Here is a 14934-nt window from a genome sequence, read left to right as displayed (position 1 = left end):
CTCATTCAAAATCATATTTGCAAAATGCTTCACTAAGACAAATGGATCACGTTATGCACCATAAACCTAATACGGTAAATGGATGTTTAATTTCTGTCTTGCATGCAAATCAACCATTAATCCAACTCGACATCTTATACTTGATACTTGGATTAAATCAACCGACTTAGAAAGATCTCACATGTTAGGTTTAAATTATTGGATGCGCATTCATGCATTTAAACCGTTTTATCAACTTTTGCATTCAACCAACCAAGATCGATCGGTAGAGGCCGCTACCGCGGGCGAGATTGGGTGTCTTATTAAAGAGCTTCCTAATACGTACCTTCACCTCTTTCTCAGAAACTTTGGATAGTGGAAGACCTTATCCAGGACGTACGAGAGTCATTCTAGAGATAGGATGCTAAAGAGGGACGATTTCCTTATCTTTAGTACCGATGTCAAACGCTGCTTTGTGCTTCGATTTGACCGAGGTATAAAGTGGATTTAGAACGGCTTCCAAGCATCCTACAAATGCTTGGTGGCGACACCCTTACCGAGACGAAACTGACCGATCTAAAACGATCCGGTCGAAAGCATTTTTACGCCGCCGAGCGTGGCTTTCAAAAGACCGCTGCACATCCACAGATCGAACCGGACCTACAGGTGGGCCATGTCAACACCAATCAAAGAAAAAGGAAATAAGACCCATCGAATTTGGTCTTGAGTAACTCCGGTTTGAGAAATCGCATCACAATAGTCACAAAAAGTCTCCATATGAGAGTGAGGGTCTTCACTAGGCATCCCTCCAAATTTACTTCTCTCAAGTAATTGTATAAATGCGGATTTTGCAATGACATTACCGGTCAAATGTTGTGGTGTGGGAGTACTATTTGGTAGGTTCTCCTCCGTTGGTACGGAATGTGATGAAAATTTAGGCATTGTGGGTTGATTTTGTGGTTGGTTATGTGTTGGGTTGTCCTCTCCTTCTCTTGCAAAAGGGTTGATGAACTCAATGTTATTTGGTTGAATGTCCACAATCTCACAAATATCTCTCAAAGTATTCCTAGGAAGTCTTCTATTATTGGTCAAAGTTCTTTCAATTTCAAGATCAATGGGTAACAAGTTACCTTGTGATCTCCTAGACATGCAAAATATCAAACAATTTGAAAACAATTAGAACAAACCTTGAGGAGTTTGACTTCCCTAAGGTAAAGAAAGACATAACTAAAAACAATCAACGAAAATCAAATCAAGTTAACACCGTCCCCGGCAACGGCGCCATTTTTGGTTGGTGTATGGATTTCGGTTACTTGTCGTTCAGAGTTACCTAGACCAAAACAATATTTATAACTTCACAAACTACTCTACTTTTAGTAAAGAGGTAAGTAAAGGTCGGATCCCAAGAGACGGGTATTGATGTAGGATTTTTGATTGCAAATGGTTGTGTCTAAGGGTGTCACAATTTGGGTTGGGGTAGGAGATCAACTAAACTAAATAACAATGCAAACAAAATAATGAAAGCAAGCAAGATGATTAAAATGAGATGTAAACAATTGATTAAAAGCACCAGGGTGTCATGGGTTCATAGGGGATTCATGGGATTTGATCATACAAACATATTTTCTACTAGATGCAAGCAATTATTGTTGTGATGGGATCGAGTTAGTGTATATCTTACAATCTCTAAGAAGGTTTGGGTCCCGGAGCCGAATCGATTATATTGTACAACACCTACAAGTCGACTTAATCCTCCCTATCCAACTATATGCATGGTCTAATGAAACTCGAGTTGTTTTATGTCTTACAAGTCTCATTGAAAAGGTAAGTGATGGGTAAAAAATGCAAGGATTCATAGGCTCGCATTTCATCAAACATAACATGTGCATAAGTTGAAATCACAACAAGCAAGCAAATTAATTATGAAAACATATTAGATTAAGCATGAATCAATCCCCATGTTGGTTTCCCCTAATTCTCCATTAACCCTAGTTAAGGAAACTACTCACTCATTATCAAGTTTATCATGCTAACAAGGTTGTCAATCATACTAGCAAGGCAAAACATGATAAACAAATAAAGATGATTAACAATAATTAAAAATGATTAAGAGAGAATTATACCTATATAGATGATTCCAAATAATAAAGCAAAGAATAATAGAAGTACTTGATGATTAATGGAAGGTTGTCAATCCTCCAAATAAACCCAAATAATCTTCTAATTACCCAAAATAAATGATGAACAATAGAGAAATTAAGGAATGATTAAGAAATGAGATTCGTATTAATGCTAAATTAAGAATTGATTACAAGATTAAGAGAGTATTAGGACTTGATTAAGATAAGATTAAGATCCTATTAAGATGACATGTTAATTTAGGTAGTACAATGGGGTATTTATACTAGAGATTAGGTACAAAGATTAGGGTTACCAAGGGCTTAAATGACTATTAAGACCCTTAAGAAAAGTTGAGGAAGTGCTCTTCTCCAAGGAGATGCTCATCTCCGTTTTGATGGTCTCCAGAAGATCTGCTCGTCCCGAGCGTCTAAGCAACAGAGACGGTTGGTTCTGCATGGGGATCCGAGCGTATTGTGGGAGGGACGCTCGGATCATTTGGCCTCAAGACGAGCGTCTTGGCATCAGGACGCTCGGATTGTAGCAGGGAGACGCTCGTACTGGGCAGGGAGACCCTCGGATCATTTGGCAGCCACTTCTCTTCTTTTCTTTCCTCAACAATCCTCGGGGATCTTGTTGGAGATGCAAGGATCCTTTCATCATTGCCCAAGCTACTTTATTTCCTACATAGGTCTTCTAGCATTGTCTTCCCTTTGATACTTGGTCATTGAATTTGATCAATTTAGCTCCATTTTGCCATGAAAATGCAAGGTTTGCACTCCTTTCCTACCAAGGGAACAAAACCTCAAAGAATATGCAAAACGGGAAACTAAAGGTAGAAAATGACCTAATTATGCACTAAAAAGTATAGGAACGAGCCTAATTCGGGGACTAAATATGCTCAAATATGAGTTACATCAAGAGACTTGTTATAATTAGAATTATTACAATAAAATTGAACATCAATGTTTTAAGTGTTGCTTTCTCACCTTATCTCCCACTTTAGTTTTCGAGATATTATTTCTAGGCCCGTGCATTGCACGGACATTAACTCTAGTCTAAATTAAAAAGGAAGTTTTTTTCAAGCGATTACAGAAACTCCAACTTTTGCAAAATACTATTAAGAAAATTAATCTACTTAATATTTATAATTATATTATAAAAAATAATATAATAATGACATATTATAAACATTAAAAAAATGTGTGAAGCAAAAAAGATAGATTTAAAATTGTCAAAAAATAGAATTAGAGTTGTTCTCTTACTCCGTATTTTTTAACACACTCTCCAGCACAATAGGGTTCTACTAAAAGTAAACTAAGCTTATTCTGTTGTATATAAACCATGGAATTAGGGGTGTGGTAATTACCTCACCTACATGTGCTCGTATGATTTTTTTTTTTTAAAAATTGATGTTATCTTTATATATATACTAGGTAGTATCGCGCGATCTGTTTTAAAAGTTTATTATTATAATTGAAGAAAAATAACGAAATTTATATATAACCTTTTATATATTTACTTATAAATAAAAATAAATTAATTTTTCTGAAATTAATTTTTTTTAGGTTTAACTTCAATGTTTTAAAATAAAATACATACAATTTTAATTAAAACTAATAAGTGATAATTAATTATGCATGAACAACGTTTTATAAATTATTTTGTGACTGGTCAAATATCATATTAATTAAAATAAAATTTATTCAAATAATGCAACAATCAACATTAAGTTCTCAAATTATATCATTTCACGATACGTTATGTTTCAAATCAATTAATATTTGTTCAAAATGATTTGAATATAATTTTATGTAATTTTTAATTTTTTATGTATAACGTGTGATATTTATGTATCAAACATATAGAGTTCAAACTCAACTTATTAAAATGTTTTGATTGTGTCTTGCATGTATTATGTGTCAAACATATCTATAAGAATTGCATCTTTTGTATTTTAAAACAACTATATATAAATGATGTTTAAGAGTTTACCTGTAAATAAAATAGGTTAAACTTTCTCAAATAATATTTTTTGAGGTTTAACTTCAAAGTATTTAATAGATAACATATAAAATATTTAACTAAAAGTAATATTTAGCTAGTCATAATCAATATTTATACTTGAGTTATATATATTTTAACTGAAGATATTAAAGAAAAATGTAACGTTTTTTCTACTTTTTTCATGTCGTTTATAGTAATATATCTATTATTTAGTAATCATTACTTTTTTTTTTATTATTCAAATGCACTCGCGATCACTGTGTACATACATACTCGTACACATACTCGTTACACACTATTTAAACCTATCAAAATCTCATAGGTATTCAATTTCTCGCAATATTTTGTTTTCATTCCCACATAAAAACTTATCTTTTAGTAGTTTTCTTTAAGATATATTTTTAAGAAATACAACGACTCTTCTAAATATATTTTTCTTAGAATTTTATAACTTTCTCAAAATATCTTTTTACGTAAACATAAAATATTATGAGACATTCACTTTAATCATGTCTACAAATAAAAAATATTTCAATAAGTACAATGAAAATTATACTCAATTTGAAGCATTTTTCGCAATGAACGTAATTATTTACATTTTAAAATTTTTATCAAAATAGTTTTATAAGAAATTTAGAATCAAATCACCGTAATTATTTAATGTAATTTTATAATAAAATTTATTAAACTATAATTAATATTTTGCTGAGATTTATACCGCATTTATTATGTTTGTATTTAATGTTCTGTTGTAATTAATACTTGTATTTAAGGCTGAGTTGACACGTGGCGCATCCACAGCGCTTCAACCCAGTTATATATATATATATATATATATATATATATATATATATATATATATATATATATATATATATATATACTAGATTTAATACCCGTGCGATGCACGAGCCACTGGTTAGAATCTCTTGTAATGATTTTAGTTAGGTTTTAAATGTTAGTGTTTATCTAATCTTTGAGACTGAGTTATTCATGCAAAGTGTCATTTTGTAAGATCGTCTGTAATAATCTCTATTATAATAATTAAATTGATAAAAACGAACAATCATCTCAACAACCTGAAAATAAACAATCACAAGCAATGAAGGCCCTATTCTTTCTGGCTTATTTTCACTCACTTGATTGATTCACTCTATTGATTCGGCTCAGCTCGATTGATTCATTTATTATTTCAGATTGATTCGATTCGACTTTATTCATTTATTCGATTGATTCGGCTCCATTGATTCAGTCAGTCATTTTCATTTCGATTGATTGACTTAGCTAAATTTAGCCCATTTGAATTTTGCAAATCTTAAACTTAATAGTTTTTATTAATATTATTTATTTATTTATTATTATTATTATTATTATTATTATTATTATTATTATTATTATTATTATTATTATCATCATCATCATCATCATCATCATCATCATCATCATCATCATCATCATCATCATCATCATCATCATCATCATCATCATCATCATCATCATCATCATCATCATCATCATCATCATCATTAATTTATTATTAATTAATCATCTTCATTATTGTTATTATTATGAATATTATGGTTATTAAATTCATTAATATTCATATTAATATAATTAATACTATTACTAATATTAATATTAATATTAATTAATAATAATATTATTAGTAACATGGTTAATTTTAATATTACTATTATTAATACCTAATTGTTTTTACGTATACGAACTTTACTCTTTCACATACACGTTTTCATAAACGTTCTATTTTGTACCATTTTCACCGAAAACTGAACCAAATGAACTCTTAAATCAATATTTTTCTCTAAAACTTATTTTAATTGCTAAAATGACTTAAAACTTACTAAATGGATTCTAATTTACCAATTAATAAATTAATTTACCTGTTTATCAATTATTAATATTATTTGTTGAGTTTTAATTAATTAATCAAATTTTATTTATTTGTTAAAAATGAAATTAGGGTCTGTCGATTTTTATTTATCTAATTAATTAAATTAGGATTGTTGGTTCTTCCTGGTGGCTACCTAATGAGTCAAATTAGGATGATATATGGCTAGAATTTGAACAACAATCTAGCAAATCGGTGTTCTAATATTTCACCTAACTAGATTGATGATGAACCGTGGTTCATGGTGGCTACCTAGTTAATCACTCAAATTAGTATAATTACTAGTATTAATATTATTATTATTAGTAATGTTATTCTTCTTCTTATAATAATAGTAATAATAATAATAATAATAATAATAATAATAATAATAATAATAATAATAATAATAATAATAATAAATTATTATTATTATTATTATATTTAGTATTAATATTAATATTAATATTAATATTAATATTAATATTAATATTATTTCAGTTCAATTCAGCTCCAATCAGTTTAGTTCAGTTCAGCTCTATTCCGTTCCGTTCAGTTCAGCTCAGCTTCATTCAGTTCACTCCATTTAGTTCAGCTCAACTCCATGCAGTTCAGTTCAGTTCAGCTCAGCTCCAGTCAGTTCAGTTTAGCTCTAAAAAGCCAGAATGAATAGGGCCGAAGTTTTTTTTTTTCGAAATTTTTCTTTTTTCGATTTTTTTTGTGTGTAAGCTGTGATATTGTTTAGTATAACTTGTGATATTGTTTAGCATAACGTGTGATATTGTATTACAAAACAATATTAAGGTTTTTTTTTAAAATTTTTTTTTTCGAATTTTTTTAGTGTAAACCGTGATATTGTTTAGTATAACGTGTGATATTGTAAGCTGTGATATTGTTTAACATAACGAGTGATATTGTATTACAAAACAATATCATGAGTTGTTTTTTTTTAAGCTGTGATATTGTTTAATATAACGTGTGATATTATATCATGGACTCAAAAAGATAAGGTGGACTCATGTGATCCTAATTATATATATATATATATATATATATATATATATATATATATATATATATATATATATATAATCATCTTGACTGCATTAGAATGCTCTTCAGTCCAAGGCTGGGCATTCTTCTTTAGCCTTTCATATAGAATGGCTGTGTCCTAGGCAATGTTTTTGTAGTAGGGGAAATATAATTTAAACTTCCCAAAAATCTTTGTAACTGAGTTTTATCAGTTATCTCGTCAGGAAACTTTGACCCAAATTTTATACTACGATTGATAGGGATTATATTCCCCTTTTTAATATTATGACCAAGAAATCTAATTTTTGTTTGGAATAAAATCATTTTTGGTTTGGATATTACTAACCCGTTATTTATAACAATTTTTTTAAAGATATTTCCCCTTTTTAATATTATGACCAAGAAATCGATTCTACTTTTAGAACTCTTGGTCGATAAAATTACATTAATATTTATCTCTAGCCCGAATCACATCCGGAAATCGTCGTGAATACTTTCGTTGAGTTCAACCCAAATTTCGAATAAATGTGTCCATTATCCAAATTTATATTAACTTAGGGCACGGTGTGCCGAAATACCCTTTATTAACATAAATTCGGTGGATAGACATTTATCACCCACTTCCCCTACGTAACAAGGTTTGTACCCCGGTGTGGCCGAGTGCACTCCCTCACGAAATAGGTTTTCATGGTTTCTAATTTTTGGTAAGGCTATGTCTCAATTGTTTATTTTTAGTGAGAGGTCATGTCAATTTATTATCTATCACGTTTTAAGTGAACTAAAGCGGTGAACTACGATAATTGTAATTGACACGGTCGATATACTCGATTTAATGATAATGCATGTTTTAGTTATGGCGAGTTAGCGATGCATGCGACATATAAATAAAATGCAAAGCATAAAAAAAAATCCTAGTATGGCCTTCCTAAAATAGTAAATCTAATAAACTATTACAAATTCGAAAACCAACTCCATTGGTCCCTTGAACTTCGGTTTTGGCACGCATCTCGAGGTAACACCGTCTTTAATGGATCGCCTTCTTGAGTGGCACCGTCTTCAAGGATCTCCGAAATAAATAAATTACAGAACAAATTACATAATTTCCTATTATACATTTGTAATTAAAATAAAAATAAATCTTTTAAATTACAAAACGGTGATACGAGATCACAATAAATTACAACCGAATCGATATTCCCATACATTTCGGGTAATATCAATTAAAAACTAAGGCCATACTAAGTAAAATTACATAAAATAAAATTATGACAATCATAAATAAAATACAGCATTATAATATGTATGAACATGCCCAATTTTATGCTAAATCGCATTTAAGGAGCCAATATCGTATATTAATCGGTTTTTACGGATTTGCGTGATTTAACCTTTTAAAAATCACAATAATTACATAAAATCATATTTATGTACTAGTTAATTACCCTAACCATCTTAGGACTCAAAATTAGTCTCCACTAACATATTGACAATAATTAACTTATATTTCTTAAAAGGACTTAAAATTACAATATAATGCCATAAACTTCAAATAAATCATAAAAATTCAAAATTCAAAATTTTAAACTCATGAACATTCTGAAAAAATACCATGACACTCATAATGTTCAAAAACGTAGGTTAAAATTTTTGAAAATTATCGAGGAAAAACAATGTTGCGGTTTATCGGATTTATCAATAATAACCATAAAAATATGAGAAAAATTATTTTTATTTACTTTTCACTTTTAGATCTGAAATAGGTGATAAAATGCAACATGTGACGTTTTTCCTTAGTCATGAAGTATGTTTTAGCAATTTTTTTTAATTAAAGTCACTATTTATGTGATTTTTCATCAAAAATTCATAAATCATGCATAAAGACTTCATCATAGCCAATTATTTTACACACATTTTTTAAAATTTCATGTGACAACATACTAAATTTATATGACCAGATTCGAAATATAACTCATATTAACCTATTTTTCATTTAAATTCGATTTTATCTTGAAAAATCCATATTTCGAGCATAAGAACTCATAAAATTATGAACATTTACAGGTCATCAAAATATAATATATGTGAAAACATATCCAAAAACCACTGGAAAAAACGAAGTTTAGCTAATTGTAGTACAAAAATGACATTTTTATCATAAAATCACATTTTAATGCCATTATTATACAAAATGAACAATAAAAATCCATAAATTAATCAAAAAATCCTAAATACATTTTAGGACCAGAAACTTTAACATGCATAATTGATTTCGTGATATATCATAATAAACACAAATTTATAAGTTTTATTTGTTAATCGTATAACTCGGAAAAACTATAACCGATTTGCATGCAAACAACCTAAGGCTCTTGATACCGCTTGTTAGAAATCTATATCTCATTATACTCAACATATTCATATATGTTTCAATTTAATTTAGTCATAAAATTAATTTAGATCTTATGCATGCAAACATAAATAAATATAGAGAAGAAATCGTTTTCCTTACAATAAAATTTCGGATCAAAGGGCACAAGTAAGATCTCCTTCTTACTTGTTCTTGAGCTCTCCTAATATGGATGAACAAAGATTCAAGGGTAGAATCTCTCCCAAAGATGAATACCCAAAGTAACCCCTTAAAAGATTAATATTATTAATACTAGAACAATATTAATCTAAATAAAATTGACCCAAAATATTGAATTTGAACAAAGATTCAAGGTTATGGCCAATGCATGAGCTTCAATTCTTCCCAAGAATTATAGGCATGTAAGGCTATGTATTAGGTCTTATGATTATGCCTTCCACTTAAACATAATTAACACAAATAAGCCTAATACTCCCTCCTTATTTTCGGCACATATTGTGTAAAATGTAACGTCCATTTTACACATTATTTTGTCAATTTGTCACATGTAACATGTTCCATGACATTATGAATATAAAATGTATTTTTAACAATTAAAAATCAACATATTAATAAAATATGTCACTTATAAAGTTAACCTAGTAATTCATAATTACTTGTATCGTAATGGGTTCCCGAGTCATAAATTACAACATTCTGTATTTATAATAATCAATTCATTCCTTTTTAATTGTTTCCGTAAACAATAATTTCATCTAAGTAATAAAACAATTCGATTACTTAGACCGTATCTTATTTAATCAAATTACAATGAGACACGTAAATATTACTTCCAAAATCGTCCGTCAATTTTAAGTAATTTAATTAACCCGTTGGTCGTGACCTCTTGTGAGGTTTAGTTTTCGGTACTTGTCGTTAGGAGCACCTAGACCAAAACACAATTTATAACTTCACAAACAACTCTACAATTAGTAAAGAGGCAAGTAAAGGTCGGATCCCAAGGGACGGGAATTGAGATGAGATTTTCAATTGCAACTAGCGGTGTCTAAGGGTGTCAGAATTTGGGGTTTGAAGTAGAAGATCACTAAACTAAAATAGCAATGAAAGTAAACAAGCAAGATGATTAAAAAGGGATGTAAATAATTGATAAAAGGCACTAGGGTGTCATGGGGTCATAGGGGATCCATGGTAATTGATCATACAAACATATTCTCAAATTATAAGCAAGCAATTATTGTTGTGATGGATCGAGTTGGTTTATATCTTACAATCCTAGGTAAGTTTGGGTCCCGGAGCCGAATCGATTAGATTGTACAACACCTACAAGTCGACTTAATATTCCCTACTCAACTATATGCATGCTCTAATGAGACTCGAGTTGGTTTATGTCTTACAAGTCTCATTGAAAATATAGGTGATGGGTAAAAAATGCAAGGATTCATAGGCTCGCATTTCATCAAACATAACATGTGCATAAGTTGAGATCACAACAAGCAAGAAAATAAACTATGAAAACATATTAATTTAAGCATGAATCATCCCCCATGTTGGTTTCCCCTAATTACCCATTAACCCTAGCTAAGGAAACTACTCACTCATTATTATGTTGAACATTCTAGCAAGGTTGTCAATCATACCAACAAAGTAAAACATGATGAATAAATGAAGATAATTAACAATAATTAAAAAGGGATTAAGAGAATTATACCTACTAATGATTCCAATAATAAAGCAAAGAATAATAGAAGTACTTGATGATTGATTGGAAGGTTGTCAATCTCCCAATAATGACCCAAATAATCTTCAATTACCCAAAATGAAAGATGAACAAAAGAGAGATTATGGAAAAGAGATTTGTATTAAAACTTGATTAAATGTTGATTACAAGATTAAAGAGAGATTTGATTGATATTAACTACACTAAAGATTGCTAAGAAGAACATGCTAATCTAATTAGACTAATGGGGTATTTATAGTGGGGATTAGTTACATAAATTAGGGTTTACTAAGGGCTTAAATGACGATTAAGTCCTTGAGGAATCACCGGTCTCAAGAGAGACTCCGGTCTCCTTTTTTTCCGGTCATTGGAAAAATATGCGCATCCTTCATAAAACATGTAGAAGACGAAATGGCTGACACACAATCCGAGCGTCCAGGGCACGGGACGGGCGGATTGTGGAGGTTCTGGCCGAGCGGATTCTTGGGGTGGACGGACGGATTGTGGTGGTTCTGGACGGGCGTCAAGCTGGGGAAGACGCTCGAATTGCCTTTGCTGGACGGACGGATTGTTCCAATCCGCTCGGATTGTCTTACAGCTTCTTCCTTTCTCTTCATAAAATCCTTGAGGATTTCCTCGGGGATGCAAGGATATTTTCTCATCATTGCCCATCTACTATAGTATGTACAAAGGCCTTCTAGTCTTGTCTTCTCTTTGATGCTTGGTCATTGAATTCAATCAATTTAGCTTCATTTTATCATGAAAATGCAAGGTTTGCACTCCTTTCCTACCAAGGAAACAAAACCTCAAAGAATATGCAAAACAAAGGACTAAAGACAATAAATGACCCAAACATTCACTTAGAAGCATGGGAACAAGGCTAATTCGGGGAATAAATGTGCTCAAATTATGGTCACATCAAATATCCCTAAACCGAACCTTTGCTCGTCCCGAGTAAAGAGGTGACAAAGACTAGGACCATTATTTAATCTAACCTAATAGCATAGCCGATATGAGACAATTAGCGGGTCTCACTCCGCCCCTTCAACTCACAACAAGACAACCATGAGGTAGGATGCCTTTTTACAAGGCAAGGTGGGTCTTGCCAAAATGGCGACACATCCAAACATTAAAGCACACAAAATCAAGTAATGGATGCATCTACAAAAGAATAGCCACTTTCCTCATCTAAGTGGCGGAAATTATCTAAAGGGGAAGCAATTCAAGGGTACACACTCCTTCATAGATGCAATTTCTTCAAACTACTAAGCCTAGAAGGATACCAATAAATCACCTCCAAATTGTGTCAAGCTAGGGTACTTTTGTCCTCAATCGTTAAATGCTTTTGTCAAGAATAGACTCCCTATGGTGTTAGAAACACTGGAGGATCACGAAATTCCCCCTCTTGCCTAGACAAGAAGAAGGGCCGTCCCCTGTCTACCATGCAAAAAAATGGATACGATGGATAAAGGGATCAATAATATTTGAGTTTCATTTGGGAGTTTGCTTTGTTGTTTGTTTTTCCCCCCAATTTCTTGTGGCATATAACATTTGAGAACACTTTCTTTTTGCCATTTCTTTTGATTTTTGGCATTTCAATACTTGACAACTTTCAACTTTTCTTTGCATTTCTTTTTGAACATTTTCAAAGTCACCCCATATGTAGTGAGGGTGCCTTATATATGAAGCATATGAGTTCTATTTTTGCTCCTCTTTTCATTTGATGCATTTTGCAAACTTTCTTTCACTTTTCATTTCATTGAACTCAAATCAATTTCTTTTTGTGCCCATTCCCTTTGATGACAAAAATGTGGTAGAACATGGATGATGGATGCATGGTTTCAAGGGTCACCTTGGAATAAACGGTAGCCAAGGAGTTGTCACACCACAAGGTACTCTTGACTAGGCCTTAGTCCATGAGTCAAATGATACTAGCATGACACATCCTAGGGTGTTTTACAAGTACTCTAACAAGCAAAGTCTTAAGAAGAAAAAGCATCTACTAGGGCCTATATACACTATCAAGCTTCCCAAGTAGACGGTTTCACAAAATTTTCTAATATGCAAACTGTTGGAATATGTTTCCTCCGAAAATAATGCGATCACAACTGTTGATCATGATGATCACATGTTTAAGTCTCATTTTAAAGAATGTAATTGGGAAGTATTTTTACTGTCAACTGGTCCACACATATCGGTAATGATTGGCTGACTAGAGTTTGACATTACTGTCGTGCGACAGTGGTGACCAGTTGATCCCCTTAGGTCATACCTATAGGGTAACACTCTTAATTGATCATTTAATTGATCGTATGACGATACGGGTCAATTAAATTACTTAAAATTGACGGACGATTTTGGAAGTAATATTTACGTGTCTTATTGAAATTTGATTAAATAAAATACGGTCTAAGTAATCGAATTGTTTTATTACTTAGATGAAATTATTGTTTAAGGAAACAATTGCATTTGAATGAATAGATTATTATAAATACAAGATGTTGTGATTTATAATTGGTAAAATATTTTGGTACAAGTAATTATGAATTACTAAGTCTATTTTGTATATGACGTATTTTTATTAATGCGTTGATTTTAATATGTTAAAATACATAACATTTTTACATGACATGTTAAATGTGACAAATTGACAAAATAATGTGTAAAATGGATTTTCCATTTTACACTAAATGGACCGAAATAATGGGGAGTATTAGGTATATATTATGTTAATTATGTTAGTGGTAAACATAATGATGTTAGCCTAATACTAGCCATGCATACCTACACAATCTTGTGAAGACCACCTTGTGTAGGCATTGGCCATTCTCTCCCACCTATACCCAGTTTTTCCACCCTCCATGCAAAGAGTTTTTGTATTATTTTTGCATATAGACTACTCTTGGAAAAACATTATTCATTCATTCATTTTTCACATCTAAAATAAGAATTTTAGAGAGATAAAAAGCTTTCCTTCTCCTCCTTCTCTCAACCGAATTAGAGAGCACAAAATAAAGATTTTTGGTCAATTTTATACTAAATTAATATTGTTCTAGTAATAATAATATTAATTTGATTAAGTTGTCTTTGGGTATAAAACCTTGGGAGGGATTCTACACTTGAATCCTTATTCATCCAATTAAGGAAAGCTCAAGAACAAGAGAGTTGGAGAACTCTCTTGTGCCCTTTTGATCCGAAATATCAATGTAAGATTGAAGATTTCTTCCTTATTTTACTTATAGTTTGCATGCATAAGATCATTTTAATTTCATGACTAAAAATTAAAATCATAACATATATGAATATGTTAAGTAAAAAGATATAGATTTCCAACAAGCGGTATCATGAGCATTGGTTGTTTGCATGCAAATCGGTTATAGTTTTTCCGAGTTATACGATTAACATATAAAACTTGTAAATTTGTGTTATTATGATATATCACGAAATAAATTATGCATGTTAAAGTTTCTGATCCTAAAATTTTTTTAGGATATTTTGGTTAATTTATGGATTTTTATTGTTCATCTTATATTATAATGGCATTAAAAATGTGATTTTATGATTAAAATGTCATTTTCGGACTAAAATTAGCTAAACTTCGAATTTTCTATTGATTTTTGGATATGTTATCACATGTTTTATTTTGAGATGACCTGTAAACTTTTAGAATTTGTGGAGTTCTTATGCTCAAAATATGGATTTTTAATGATAAAAATCGGATTTATATGAAAATAGGTTAATATGAGATAAATTTCGAATCTGGTCATAGAAATTTAGTATGTTGTCACATGAAATTTTACAAGATGTGTGTAAAATAATAGGCTA

Source organism: Silene latifolia, chromosome 2 (genome assembly GCF_048544455.1).
Source record: "Silene latifolia isolate original U9 population chromosome 2, ASM4854445v1, whole genome shotgun sequence".
NCBI lineage: Eukaryota > Viridiplantae > Streptophyta > Magnoliopsida > Caryophyllales > Caryophyllaceae > Silene > Silene latifolia.
This window is presented reverse-complemented; position numbering follows the sequence as displayed.